Below are 15,824 nucleotides of genomic sequence, written 5' to 3'. Positions count from 1 at the left end.
AGCCATAGCTTTCTTTGTCCTCTCATTTACCTAAGTCTTGTCTTTTCAAGACGAATTTACTGGATTCACCTTGTTGCTCAGATAGCAAAGTTTAAATCCAAGGTAAGCCCCACAAGGGAACTTGTGTGAAAATTTTTACCTCCAGATCCTCTCCCAGTTTTGACTTATTCATGGAGAGTCCATACCAGCTGACCTGAAGACCATACTGGTTTGATGCCTGGCTATAACCCGTATGTTTCTGGGCAATGGCCAAAGGAGTCTGTCAGAAAGCAAAACATATGGAAGCCTTTTCTCTCTGAACAGTGGAGCCTGAATACTGAAGTAAGAGGTCAAGCAAACACCAATATGGCACATTGTCAAAGCAGTAAAGACAAGAAAATAGTCTCTTGTCATGCCTGAGAACTGCTGTGGTAGCAATTATGTAGACAATGAGCGTGAGGAACTTTGCACTCATGCAAAAATTGCTGGTATCGAGTTGGTTTGTACACTCAGAAGGCCAAGCTGATGAAATGAAGGTGACTATGAGTGACTGCAAGCTAATACGTGTCTTGATTATGCTAGAAATAGGGGTTAGTATTTCACATGATGAACTGCAATAGTTTTGTCTAGATCCGTTGTGAGTTCTAGGTGAGTGGTAAGCCAGAAAGTAAAATAGGATGGACATCAAAGAATAGCTCTCACAAAGACCAGCATCAGGAATGCACCAATATGATAGTATATGAGTTACATTGTTAAGCATGTGAAATATCCCTGAACATCCTTGGGTACCAGTGTTCTGTTATGTCATGATGCAGTAGCCTACAGATGGTGGTCTCGGAGAAACATTTTTTACTAGCCTATAGTCTAGCTGCAGACGGTCTGATTAGCATGAGGTCTGTTTAAAATCACTAAATTTTTGAATGGGGAGGAGGAACAAAGATCTGCAGTTCTGTCCAACTCCAGCATTTAGAAACCCTGAATAACATCTTCCCTTCCTCACACCCTCTCCTTTCTCCAATCAATCACAGGACTGATTTAACACCATGAAAGCAGACAATTTCATTTTACAGTCTTTTTATATGTGCTTTGGTGCTGGAGCATTTAAGATTTTCATTTCCAGGCATGGTGGGCGAGAAACATACTCCTTTAAAAATAAAGTGAGATTTTTGGGAGTAATCTCTATACAGCAGCTATGGTTTTCAGAAAAAAATGTTCAGACTAAAGCTGCAAACCCTGTGACTGCTCATAGACTCCATGTCTGCACTGGGCCTTATGCAATAGAGCCCCAGTCTGGCTGAGGCCCCAAGACATTCCTGAATTTTTAGTGAAAAGGTGATAAAGATATGATATAATGCTTTTCTGTTCTATTAAAGATAATTCTTCATGAGCACAGTTACATATCTAAAGACATCTGTCTTCAAAAACAAGAATGGGCAGTGACTGTCCTGTACACTAGCTCCTAACTGGCACCTTTCCAGGCTCTCTAATTTTACCAGTTAACAACAGAGCAATAAATGGGAGATATTTAAGATTTTAATTTCTGCTAAAACCTGACCATGCGGGAGATAGTCCTAATTTTTTCTGTGATATATTCCTTTTATGTGAGAAAGTAAGATCTAGCTAATGTTAGAATCTTTGCAAGATGAGCGTTCACTGGTGAGCAATTCATATTTGCAATATCTGCATGATATAAAAATACCATTAAAAATATACCTCCTTAAAAAGAGCAATTGCCAAATGCTGTCTTCCACATTGCCTTTGGGCCCTGATGCTTTACTTAGTTTTTGTAAATGTTATTTAGCATTTGGCCTGCGCTACTGCCACAATTCCTTTTGGCTGTCACGATCACTTTAGGCGATGCTAGGCTGATTTGTCCAATTGCAGCTTCTCTGTTGAAGGTGTACCACCGCCTACTTTGCAAGGGGGAACAGAGCAGATAGCTTAATGCAAACTAAGGTTTGTCCCTAGTAAAGGATGCGAGGCATAAACTCCTAAAAGAAACATTTCCTGATGCCATCTGCAAAACAATAGTAGCACAAAGGTTTCCTTGCCCTATACAAGGGGAGAAAAACAAACTCTTGTTATGTAAAGAGGAAGACCTCGAACACCCTCTGGTCTAAACAGCACTTTCTTTTTTACTCTAAGCAGGTAAAACAGTATGTAAAGCTCAATACAGATATAAGAGGCTAATTCTGGTCCAGTTTTAATAGCAGCTGCATCTAGCTGTGTGAAAAAGAAAGGCAGTGTCTAGAGAAATACTGATTTACTGATAGCTTTTAGGCTAACATTTATAAAATGTTCAGATTTGGGCAAAGTTTTTCTTCATCCAAATCTTTGCTAATGAGGGTTGGAAACTAGCAGCCAGCTGGCTTGCTTTAATGCACATGTACTTCTCAGTGCCTCCCAGTGACAATCAGGGAAAAAGTGGGGGACAAAGAGAAGAATGACGGACTCGTTTATTTATTTTTTTCTATTTGAAACAAAATTTGAATTGATGTGCACTACACATCAACATTGCTTCTCTGGAAGACGTGCCCGGGCTGTGGGGGGAGTTTGTGTGTGTGTGCACGTGTGCTTGCATGGGACAGAAGGAACAACAGTATTATTTGGTCATGGATGTTGGGGTTGAGTCACAAGTGCTGAGCATTAGTGGATTAATGGGTTATGTTCATCATGTTTTTCTTGATCACGCCCTTTGTGAGAAAAAGAGACAATAGAGGGAGGGAAGGAACAGGTTCAGATGGTAAAATCCCTTTGACATCTTCCTTCACATTAGTTTTCCTCCTTTTTTATTCTGAGTGGGACTGAAAGCTACATGGCTAGGGGAAAAAAAAAAAAAAAAAAACTATAGCCAAAACAAAGCTTTTCACAGAATCACTGAGCCACAAAATGGTTGAGGTTAGAAGGGACCTCTGGACGTCATCTTGTCCAACCCCCGTTCAAGCAGGACAACCTACAGCTGGTTGCCCAGTACTATGCCTAGATGGCTTTTGTGTACCTCCAGGGAGGAAGACTCCACAACCTTTCTGGGCAACTTTTGCCACTCTTAGTCACCCTCATAGGAAAAAAGTGTTTCCTGATGTTCAGGTGGAACCTCCTGTGTTTCAGTTTGTGCCCACCACCTCTCTTCCTGTCACTGAGCACCATTGAAAAGAGCCTGGTTCCATCCTCTTTGCACCCTCCCTTCAGGTATTTGTACACATTGATGAGATCCCCCTGAGCCCTCTTTTCTTCAGATTGAACAATCCCAGCTCTCTCAGCCTTTCCCCATAGGAGCGATGCTCTTAATCATCTTTGTGGCCCTTTGCTGGACTCTCTGCAGTGTGTCCATGTCTCTCTTGTACTGGGGAGCCCAGAACTGAAAACAGGACTCCACATGTGGCATCACCAGTGGTGATTAGAGGAGAAGGATCATCTCACTTGACCTGATGACAATATTTTGCCTTATGTAGCCCAGGATACCATTAGACTGCTTTGTTGCAAGGGCACATTACTGGCTCATGTTCAACTTGTTGTCCACCAGGACCCCCTTTCTGCAGAGCTGAAAATAGTTTTCTATTCCAGAAATGTCAGCTACTGCTCAAAAGAGGGAGTTGTGTGGCATGAATCTGCAAAATAAAGGCTGAACCATCATTCTTTGCAAAGAGGCCTTTTAATTGTTTTTCTTTCATACTTTATCCTACTTTACTGTCATCTCATACAAGCCTTCTGCTTTTCTCACTTGCATTATTGCATTATCAGTTACAAATGGTCCTGAGTTCCACTGGCCAGGAATATTACAATATATAGCCCAAAGCACTATGGGGTCTTGGAGGGCTGAAACATGCCCTCCTGGGCTCAGCTTCCTCTGGAAAAACTCCAGCCTCGCAGAACTGCTCCAAGCAGCACACTGGGCTGAGAAAACCTTCAGCAGGCCTTGTGTCACATTTGGGGATCATGGCGGGTCTCAACCCTGGAGCTTGTCATGTCTCCATTTCTACCCTTAAAGCTGACACTCCCCATCCCACCCCTGCCTTGCCTCCTGGTGATTAGGAGAAGGAGCTATGCTCACAGCCGCATCCGATCTGTCCTCAGTGCTGTGACCCAGCTGGGCAGCCATGGCACAGTGCTGCTCAAAAGCCTCATGGTAAAACCGTGCCCACCTTAATAGGAAAGGCAAGAATTCACTGTTGATTTGATGAAAATCTTAACTGTTGAGAATTAGGAGTGGAATTCATCTAGAATCATGACTGGTTGGACATTCAGGAAGTGCCTCCAGGAAAGGCCGGACTGTGGGCATCTGATCCGTGTGCAGATATTGGGAAACATCAGCGGAAGGGCCGTGTTGTGAGCATCCTGGCTCTGAAAGTAGTTTCAGTTAGTGCCTGTGCTGTGATTATCAGCCACATGACTATTTAAGTCACGTGGGGAAGGCAAGAATACAAAGGTCTTACAAATACACACAGGCTCACACACGTATACACATTCATATATGTCCACTGCAGTTCTGTCTTTGTTTAGTTTTCCCAGCATATCCATCCACACAAAACACACAGTGCAATTGCTATACAAGCTCTTGGAGTTTAGCTATTGATGCTAAGAGACTTGCCTGGTTTTCTTTAGAACTACTAAACTGATAAAGACAGGCTGAAAGGTCTTGCTGCCACTTCCAAGAATGCATTTGCATGTGTGTGTGTATATTTTACGGCAAGCAATTTTCTGTGTGTCTTGTTTAGTTTTGTGATGGGCACTAGGCCAGAAAGACTGTCTGCCTCCAACATAAATGAGCTTATATCTTTATGAAATGTTTTTCACTGACATTGTGGGGATGAAGGAAGTGGACGGGCTGTGTCTGCAACTCCAGAGACCTCTCGAGAAGCGAGGGCTTGGGCAGCTCTGAGTGCCTTCATATTCTATCTTGTGTGCCATGTATATAGGATTTATTATTGGGTTTTTGCTGTATTAAAGCAATGTCACAAACTTTTGAGGACAAGATTAAGAACATTTGTGTGTTTCTTTGAAAGGGGGAAAGATTGAGTATGACTTAGTTCCTCAGTTTTTCTTTCTGCTGCCTGAAGAGCCTGAAGCAACCCCATGGCCTGTTGCACCAACTCCCAAATGTAGGTTTTAATTTATAACGTTGTCCACAGGTCCTGACAGCAGAGATAGCAGACTACATCACTAAATTAAACAATGGCCTGCTTCCACCAGGCAAATTGATGTATAGAGTAAAGGGCACAGAAGAGTAAAAGTACATAGGAATCTTTCCACCTACCCTTTGCTATTCCTTCCAACACAGGTAGGTTACTTGTACAGCATCTTCATTTTAACAAGGCATCCACTTCAGCTTAAATCTACACCTACCTCATCCACAATTATTTAAGCATCTCCAGAATTATTCCCTTTAACTTCTTGTGCAAGAAATACAAATAAAAAGACATTTAAGAGGATGTTAAAGGCATGACAGAAGTAAAAGAAGTAGGGAAATTTGAAGATAATGAGACCAGTCTGTCCTTATTTCACCCAAAGCTCCAGAAGATTGTATAGATCATTTATGGTATCAATTATTGCTGGGTAACGTGCTGCAATAAAAAAGAACACAAGGTGCTTTTGGTAGTGGCAATGGATTGATTTAATTAAAAAATCTGAGCATTTACTCTGAATTTCATTCCCTTTGGCAGTTTATAGAGAGAACACAGGACCTCCAGACAGTTTCGCTTTCTATGTGGTGTTTACATAGTTGTGGCTGTCTCTTGTGTATTATGTCTTTTAAACATCAGATGTCTGCCTACCTGTCTGCTCAGGACTGCCAAACCCAAGTGCTCCAAAATAATTCATGGACTCTTTTTGGCTCACCCACTTCCCAGAAAGACAACCAAGACATTAGGTTTAAGATCACAAGAGTTTTAAAATTATTTTTTTTCTGCCTTCTGTCTCTAGCCAAGAGGGGTGCATCTGTGTCATAGTTCCAGGCTTTTCTCTGAGACCTGAAGCAGTTGTAACTTGCTTTGATAAGAAAAAAAAAAAAAAAAAGTAAGTGAGCTGAATTTCCCACTCAAGTTGCTTGCTTTCCACAGCTGGAACCTAAGGAGAACTCCAAACATCACGGGAAGTCTGGTAAGTGATGTGGCGTGTTTCCAGATCTGCAGTGCTGAAAGGAGCCCTGAGACAGAGGATTTCGTGTAAGAAACAAGAGGCATATATCTGTACTGACAACTTCTTGTCTCCTTGCCCCCCATGGAGCCTTCAGTTTTGTTCGTTCATCTAAAATAAAATTAAAATATCAGGCATATGAAGAGTATGTCTTACTTTTGTATGTTGAAAGCTTAACAGCAGGGAGAATTATTAGTGCTTGCAAAAAACAATTTGACCACACAAAAAGCTCTCATGTGCTTGACATGAAAAAGGCCTTTGTGGATTTGAATGGGATGTGGGGAGGAAAATGAGTGGAAAAGGAAGCTTCAGGTGCAAATGATTGTCATGCTGTTATGTTTCCAGCGTATTAAAAACAGGACATTTTTCTTTAGAAATTCAAAAGAGAGGAAGCACTAATATAATGGCATTTTTTAACTTAAGGAGTGAAAAATAGGATCATATTTGATGAAAAGTCACATTTTCAAATCCTTAGCATATTTCTACTAAATTGGAAACAAAAACGGAAGCTAACATCTGATTTGGGTTGACAGGTTTGCAGCCAATACTATTTCCCTTCCTGCTACTATTTTCTGACATATTTTTGTTCCTGAGAGTCTTTCTATAACAGTACGCTGGCAATGGCAGAACCCAGAAGAAGGAACTTGGCTGTTTGCAGAAAGGGATCATTCTCATTAGAAGATGTCAGCTGCCGGCTGGCTGCTGAGATTTACAAGAGCTGGTTCCAAAACTCAAATGTTAAGTGACTCCTATCTCCTTTGTGCTCTTCATACTGGAGCAAAGAAAGTTAAGAATTAAAGTGGAGGAAGAAAACTCCTCCAGTACTGATTTGTTGAACAGAGTTAAAAGCATGAGCATAAACAAACAAGTATGTTTTGTCCTGTCTGGTAACATCACAGAAAATATTCACTAAACAATATCCTCTTTCATAATGACAGTCACTACAGTCATTCCAGATGAGTGCTACTCCTGGGGCCACATCCTACAAAAAATTTATATATGCTCATGGTCTTGTGGACTGTACAAGCCCAGTGTTTTGCCCAGGACTACTCATTCTATAAACTTACATGGCTCTTTAGGTCATTGAAAGAACAAGGTTTAGATCATTACATTGAATGATAATAACAAAGAAATCATTCCAATGGGATATGGAACCAGAGCCTCAAAGATACTTAGGAATTATCCCCAAAATGTCTGCTATCTTTATGCTTCTGAACCCAAATTATTTTTGAGAATCAGATCTGAATGGCTAAGTGCCACTGGTGCTGCTTTTAAGATATATGCATTGCAGTGTGTCTGTCAGGCTTTCAGTGAGACTGCAGCTCTCTGCCTGGGAATGAGCCAGCTACTCTATTCCAGACTTATGCCCTTCGGAGTTTTTCTGGCTCAGAGGCACACACAGTGCATCCTGGGGCTATTTCTAAAATTATTACTTATAATTTCCCTTCCCTCTGGGTCTTGTAATTGAACTGATGCTAGTAAGGTGCCTGGCTTTTCAGGAAAGTACTTTAGAAGAAATAGTCTAACAACATTTTTATAATGTGTTTTTAATTATTTTCTGTTTTATTACCCCACTACCATGACCCTAGTGAAGCAGCGGTTGACTGTATGGCAAGGGGACTTTGTCCTGACTTGGGAACAGGTTTATTACTTGTCAGCTAAAACACAAAGACTGAATTTTTATACAGATCTTTCCAAATGCCAGATCCCCCAACATACACATACAGAGACACATAAACAAGTTCATTTTTGGTTCTGCAGATACTATAAGCATGTGTGTCTGCATCTTAAGCCAGACATTTTGCCCAGCTGATACGCCTCTCATTCTACTTACAAAGTCTGGTACCTCAAATCTAATTCAGTGAGCAGCCCCAAAGGCATACAGATTCCCTTTCTGTTGCCCTCCCCAAATCGCTTCTGGTAACTTTTGATAATACACAAAAAAATTTTGTAACTAGTTATACAGTATAACCATTCATCTCTGTACTCAAGTGAGAAAAATATAAATAAGTCCAGAAGCTGAGGTGCTGTCTAGCCTGGGTTCCCAGGCACTCTGCTATGGCATTAACTTTTTGTGTGACTCTACATTCGTACGCCACAAGAGGTATTTCCCAAAAAAACTTTGTAACTGTCACGCAGAACTGTCGTACTTCCCAACAGCTGCTGCTGATCCTTTTGAGGGCCAGGTACCTATGATGGTGAAGACCCTGCTGTCAGAAATCCCCAGAGGCTCTGTGTGAAGCTACCTATATCCCAGTGGTACTAAGGGCTAAAGTTAAGCTCTGTGGCAATGTCTTTCCCTGCCATCCTCCCCTTCTCTTCCCAAACATGCCAGGTGTGGAGGGGAAGGCTAATCTCATGGGCATAAGCAGAGAAGGGCTACTTTGTACAAGAAACTAAAGCACAGGCAGAAATGCTCATCTGGGAGCCCCAGATCTCCTAGACAAGAGAACTAATAAGCCATGAGATGCTAGCTCTTACAACTACACATGCAATTCCTACAGGTAAGAGGCGTAAGACACGTACAGCACACCTTGGTGAGCCAAGAGACGAGGAGCTCCAGGAGAAATACACTGGTGTTGCTGTCTCCTCAGGGACCCACCTTTCCAACACAGGATGGAAATGGTTCAAAACCATAGCCCTGAGTACCTGGGCAGGCTAGTGCTGGCACCCTTGGGAGCCCCTGATAACTCTTTTTCTCTCACTGACAGATATATAGATTAAGTAGCATCCACTACTGGGAGTCCTACAGCTTCATAATATAATGAGGTCAGGCCTAGGACTGCATTTGAACTGTTAAAGCACTTAAAATTGGTAACCTTTTCCACCTTCCATCTCTGTCTGTCTGCCTCTGACCCAGCATGCAATGTACCAAATGGCTTTGCAAATTTTGACTTTAGTTGCCCAACCTGTGACAGGGGAATAGTCCTTTATCTCACAGTGTTACTCTGAGGACCAAAAAGATTGTGAGGCATTCAGATAAGAGCATAATGGCAAGATAAATAACTGGGAATAAACACAAGCACTGCCAAATCTTCATGATACAGTGGAAGCACACAGCTCCCGAGGTCCCCATTTCTCTGTGTGCTGGCTTGAGGAGTAGCAAATGCTAATTCTGATGCTAAACCAGTACCTGATGCCATCTTGAAGTTTTGGAGGGAGGAGGGAAGGTCTGTTTTGGGAAAGAAGTAAAACCTTCTCTGCTGGATTGCTTGAAAAATGACAGCTGTATAACACTACCAAGATATCTGGGATGTTTGAGTTGAGTAGCGAAGATGGATTACTGGTCAGGGTTTGATGAGTCAGCCAAGAGTGTGTGACAGATTTCTGAACTATATGATGAAAAATGTCTACTTTACAGATTTTTTGCAATGTATATCACTCTTTTCTATACAAATATAAATATATGTGTGTATGTGGGGGAGGTGGTGGGCTTTTGAAAACTACTGTAAAAATTCATCTGTGATGATTAACTATCAGCCCAGTCAAGGACACTGTGATGCGAAATTTCTACCATACAACACTGCTTGTAATTGTGTTGAACATAATTAAAGGTGTGCAGCAAAATTTTTCATGCTGCTTTTCCAGCGTTGGGGAAATTAAGACCTCTGTAACACAGATGTTAATAATAACATCATCACAGTTAAGTTTATAGTTGTGACTTTCCAAATTTTCAGTAGCATTTGTCCTTTAAAGGGTGTCACAATGGATATGGCTCCAAAACCTGATCTATTACAGCACAGGGAATCTGTAGTCTTTAGTTTAACTCCTTTATATAACTGCAGTTTTTGAAGTTATCACCAGATGAGTGTAATTACTTAGAGCTGCTATAAAATCAGTCTCTGGGAAAGGAATCTATTATTATGACTGCAATATTTTACAAGACATGGAAACAAAATTATGCTTATAAGGTTCTGCTCTTTGATTAATCTCAATGCTGGCCTGCTAAACAAATTTAACTTTTTTGTTTATATTAATAGTTTGATTCTGTTTGCTTGAGGCAGGGCCTCAAACACTAGATTTGGCCAGTTTATTTACTTGGACGGTGCTAATATGATTGAGGTCGTGGTTTTGTTTCCTCACACTCAGCTCACCAGCCCTACTCAATGATTAAGCTGTGGTACTTTGTCTCAAAAAGCTAATGAAATGAATTCCTTTATAGTGAGTTTGGTAAGGAGGTTGTATATTTTTAGTCCTCCATAAAAGTTTTGTAGTGAAACCAGTGGGCCTTAACTGTAGAAGACTGGGAAGTCCAAGGTTTAAACTTTTATTATCTGAAGTTTTTCTTGATAATACCTGAAATTGTTACACATATAGCTCTGCTCAAAAGAATTTTTCTGGAGCACTTGGAGGGTTTTCAAAGACACTTAGGAGGGGGATAAGATATTACCAAAAGCTATTAAAAATATCCAGACATGATTATCTGAAGAGCTTCGCTTGCGCTAAAATGAGATTTTCAGTATGCTTATACTTCAAGAATAGTCATTCACGCAGAAGATAAACACTACTGTACACATGTTTTCCCACTTTCCCAGGAAAAGCTCAACATAAAGGCATGACAATCTGTAAAATGCTCTACCGTGCTATTTCTGAGACTGTATGAAACAATACCAACAGAACACAAATACTAAAACTTCTGTATTTTGCTTCTACTCCACAACACTGGCCTAGAAGCAAAAACGCCCTGGAAATTGTCACACCTGCTAATCACAAATTCTGTTTCCAGTTTCTCTTTGACTTTCTCCTACTTTGCTGTAAGGTTCTCAGGAATCTGCACTTCATTATAGCATCCCTATGAGCTTGGCATTAAAATACACGAACTTTTGAAATGTTGCGCTACACATAAACCAGACTGTATCTCTACTATAGATCTGAAGAACTTAAGCAGCATGCTTTACATATTAAAGATCACTTATCGACTCATATGCATTTCCTCTTTCTATTTAACACTCTAGAGTTTAATATATGGCAAAAAGGCCAAATGCATTGCTTTCTTTTTCAGATCAGAAAAGATAACACAAAACTTATAAAGAATGCATAAAGCTCTAAATATAGAACTTGATTTCAGCTAGTCTTAATGTTGCTTCTTCTGCAATACAGCACGTTTTACCCCTGGTATGCAAAAGCAATATGTACCCCGTGTCGAGATACAGCATTCAAGAGCCAACAACTAAACACCAGGCACTGGAAAAGCATGGCAGCATTTCACAAAGGCATTAGCTTGGCTGCTAATGGCAGCTTTACTGTTGGCCTTACCCAATATCAAAATAAAGTAGATCTCCATGGAATATTGCAGTCAAGCGTTCAGAATCTGGTGCACTTAGGGACTATTTAATAAAATGACGACAATAATGAACTGTAGTTTGACACAGTGTAGGCAATAAACTCAATGAAGTCTGAAGCAAGCTTCCAGAAATGAAGCAGCCAGAGCAAAATACGTTGACTAACTATTACATGGCCAAAGCAAAGGAAACTACCCAGGCAGTAGACTACAGTGGACAGAGTAATGGGAAAAATCAGAGACAGAAGGGATTCTCTCATTCAAATGTCAGTGAACAGACCCAGGTATCAGCTGCCAATCAGAGCAAACAGAAGCAAATGTAAACTCGTAAATGAAAAGTACACAGAAACAATACTGAGAGAATGGAAAGCCAAATGGGAACAGCTGGATAGTCTGCAGGAAGAATCCAAGCCCAGAATCTCAAGGGCTATTTTTCTCTGGGTTCCCCAGGCTGGCCGATAGAGTTGTGGTCAGTGGATGCAGTGTAAATGAAAACCTGTGAGGCAGAGTAACAGGAGAAAGTGAGGGTGGAAAAACACATGAGATCAACCAAGGTGCTGCTGATTAACCAACACCAGTTTTCACATTATCTGTGGCACAGAAAAATACACCTCCTACACATGGAGAAAAGTGCAACTTTTCTTTCCGAAACAAGTTCAGTTTCTAGATAGCAAGTCCACAGCACATGAAAGAAGGAAATAAAAATTTCAGATGGGCACTTACAAGGAAAAAAAGGGACTAAGTGGTGCATCCCATCCCAAGCTAATAAGCTCAGCATCATCACCCTGACAGACCTTGTCACTTTAATACAATAACTCGAAACAGAGACAAAAATTGGGAGACTAGACTCTACACATGGTATTCTGGCAGCTAAATGGATCCATTGTGCTTGGGAAGCCTCAGAGCTGGATTTCTTTTCACATCGTTTTATGGGGATAGGTCAGTGGTTGGATCTTTGACAACAGAAAAGGACAAAACTGTACTTTTCATTTAAATCTCACTCTTTGCAGGGAATGCTGGCATGCAGCAGAAGCTGAAAAGGTACCAAAATTAATCTATCAACCTCTGTTCTTAATAGGGTTTTGGTTCAATTCTCTTTTCCTCAGCAAGGTCCAGCTCTTCATTTTGAGTTACTGCAATTTTCCCTTCTTGCTCTTTTCTATTCTTTTAAGGATCTATCTCCCATGTGAGAACTCCCTCCCTGTAAATTGTCACAGCTATCTGATGGCAACAGCACCTTTCTCTGAAAAAACTTCTGTATCTGAATAATTTTGTATATGTTGATGCTGAATGGCAATACAACCAAAACCAGCTTAGGCAGGCCTGAGAATGGGTTAGCAAATCTAAGCACAAGGTCAAGCACATTAAAAAAATGACCAACCGTTCAAAAATCTTTAGGAAAATCTGACTAGCATAAGGGAGGTAACTGAAATGGACTTACACGTATCAGTAAATACCTCATGGAGGTCGTCTGGGAGGGTTGGGTGTCTACATAGATATCTATCTACATAGAAAACAAGATTTCTCTTTTACAAAGAGCACCCCTGAGACATGTTGAGCATCATGGAAGTATTACTTCATGCACCTGAGAATATTTGCATCTTATTTCCCCTTTGCATGGAGCCTCCTCATCCTGGTGACAGAGATTATGGAGGTCCAGAGAGCAAAAGCTGCTTAGAAGCATTAGTCCACTGTGACTCAAAACAAGGTAGGGTGAAGGTTTCCCTCCTCCAAATTGCATTCCCTTTTTTCAGCAAAGGAGGAAATACAGTCTTGAGTTAAGATGTTGGACATTTCCATTCTGAAAGGAAGTCTGAAAGCAGAAGAGATGCCAGCAGTGGAGTTCAAAGGAGACAAAATTCAAGACCCAAGAGCCTACATTCAGCCATACATAATGCAGTGAATTCCTATAGCAGCCTGTGGCTTCTGGCCCATCAGTAAACATCATTCTAGGACAGAGGCATGAGCTGGGCAGTATAACAGATATCTAGTACAGCAGCAGCAGTTAAACTCCACTACTTTGTCTGTAACCAAGAAACAAAACAGTGAACAGATTTTTTTAATTTCAGGACTGGACTATTTATACTAAATCCCCGCATTTTAGATAACCTTTGGAAAACTAAAGGTGTTATTCAAGAAAAAAAAAGTTGACATACAGATCTCACAGTGGCAGGCATGACATAAAGCACAATGGAGCAGGGAAGAAGTATCTCCTGCTGACACACTCACCCATCACTTTTCTGCCCCTCCATATCCCTAGAAGCGTGTGTGCTCTTCTACCACACATCATGACCTGGCAGAAATGAGGTTAAACACCAGCTCAGGGTAGCCACACACACACAGAGTAACAAAAGTCTCTCAGGTTAGTAAGATTCTGTGGATGAGTGATGATGATGAACCTAATTGTCAGCAGGAACACGATTTCCTGCAAGCAAGGGATATAAGTGAGCAACAAGGAAGGTATGCAAGTCCTGGATCTTTAAGCTGTTCTGGATCAAGTGAAGGCTATTCGTGGTATAGACTTCAGGATAAGACAGAAGTTGTATCCAACTTTCATCCATGTCCCCAGTCTTCAGACTGGATTTGGCTGTCAGCAACAATTGAAAGTGGCTCAAGATTTGTAGGTTGAAATAGTGTACTGCTTGTAAAAGAAGAAATAATGGAAGCTAATATTTATTGGCTGCATTCTTTTCCAGATCTCAGAACAAGTGGTTTAGTTCTTATCTCTACACAGTGACACTATGGAGCAGGACATGATTTCAACGTTATGCTTCACATTTTTTTAGCATAAAATATTTTCAAAAGGTCACTCAGGTATTTTGACACATATTTTCCCTGATCTGGACCATAATAGAGAGATCTTTCCTATTTTTGCATATTTTGTCAATGTTATTTATTATTTTAATGATAAAGATGTATTTTGGCAATGCTGACTACAAGGCTTTGTTTAAAATAGATTTCACTGGCTTGCGGTTCATTTGTGTACTCAATCATGGAGGTGATAGTGAAAATTTTGGCAGCTCTTTACACTGAGACAACATTAGGAGCAATCAAGAAGTGTTTGCAGTCTTTTCAGCCACATGAAAAATTTCATCTTCTTCTAGTTCCCTTCCTAAAAATATGAAGTTTTTTGACAGAAATTAGCTCTTTTCATGAATATATAAACTAGCTGAAATCCCTGTTTTCTGTCATTAAATAAGTGACAGAAAACTTTCAAGCAGGCCTAAGCTTTACCTTGTTCTAAGGTGTGCATGAGAGTTTGTTCTTTCCCTTCATGCTCATCTTGCCCTGTTTTCAAGAAAATATGTGTGTTTGAGCAACAGTTTCCCTTCCTACCATAATGCGATTTCTCTTGTCATGAGTTGTGGTTGCAAATATGATGAGTCCCCTGCACCAGCAAACAAGGTGTCATGCGGGACCACAGCTGTGGGGCTGCCACCCTGGGTCCACATGACCTCAGCAAATGGTAGGATGAATCTCAGCAGAAAGCACATTGCCACTGTCATCTGTTTTGGACAATGTATTTTTGATTTCTTTGGTCCTCCTTTTCTGAGTCCTCTTTCCTTAGGTTATATGCAAAACAGCTGAGCCTCTTCACCTCCCTCTGTACTGTTTTTCAGGAATAGATGCAGGTGGTATGCTCAATTCCTTTTGCTCCTGTCACACCATTGCATTCTTGTCAAGCTGGTCCTTTGAATTCCTGCTCACTAGTGTTTCATCAGCAGTGACCTCTGCACTGCTTAAGTCAGCTAACACCTCATTTGCTTTCATGTGAAGTACCTCCTGGGTGGAGGATATTGGAAGTGGCAGGTGAGTGAACAAATGCTAGTCAACTGGTGTGCTCAGGCTGTCAGTCTGTCATGCATATCCCCTCACCACACCCGCTGCATCTAATTCAGTTTGCAAGTGTCTGGGCTATTATGTGAGAAAATGCATCGTAGATTTGTGGGCAGTATCATCTTGAGCGGAAAGAAAGTGGTTTTCTCACACTGACTTTGAAGGGCTCCTCCAGCTCTGTGTGCCTGGATCTTGTCATGGTGTCTTTTGAGTTCCTAAGACTAAGCTATTCTTTTTTTTGCCCCTCAGGTCTTTTCTCCCTCCCTTTTTTTCCTTGTGTTTCCTCTTTTTAGATGTGTGCTTTAGTATATAAATGTACATTGTACAAAATGAAGTCATTCCAACCTCACTGAACGCACCAACATTTGGAGGGTCTGAGTTTTCCCTCTCTTACCTTTGACTTCAGTGAGGTCTGAGTTTAATGGCTCTTTTGTAATTTTTTTTGCCAGATGAAATATCTTGGTGGTTTGTAGCCTTAGGGCAGACAATATGGAATAACTACCATGTTCACATGATCTCTAATATCTGTATTTTTAAATAACCCCCTAGACCTCATTGAGAGCCTAAAGATGCCTTGAGACAAAGATTTCAATCA

The sequence above is a fragment of the Leptosomus discolor genome, chromosome 1, assembly GCF_034619465.1.
Source record: "Leptosomus discolor isolate bLepDis1 chromosome 1, bLepDis1.hap2, whole genome shotgun sequence".
Taxonomy (NCBI): domain Eukaryota; kingdom Metazoa; phylum Chordata; class Aves; order Leptosomiformes; family Leptosomidae; genus Leptosomus; species Leptosomus discolor.
Note: the sequence above shows the minus strand (reverse complement) of the source record.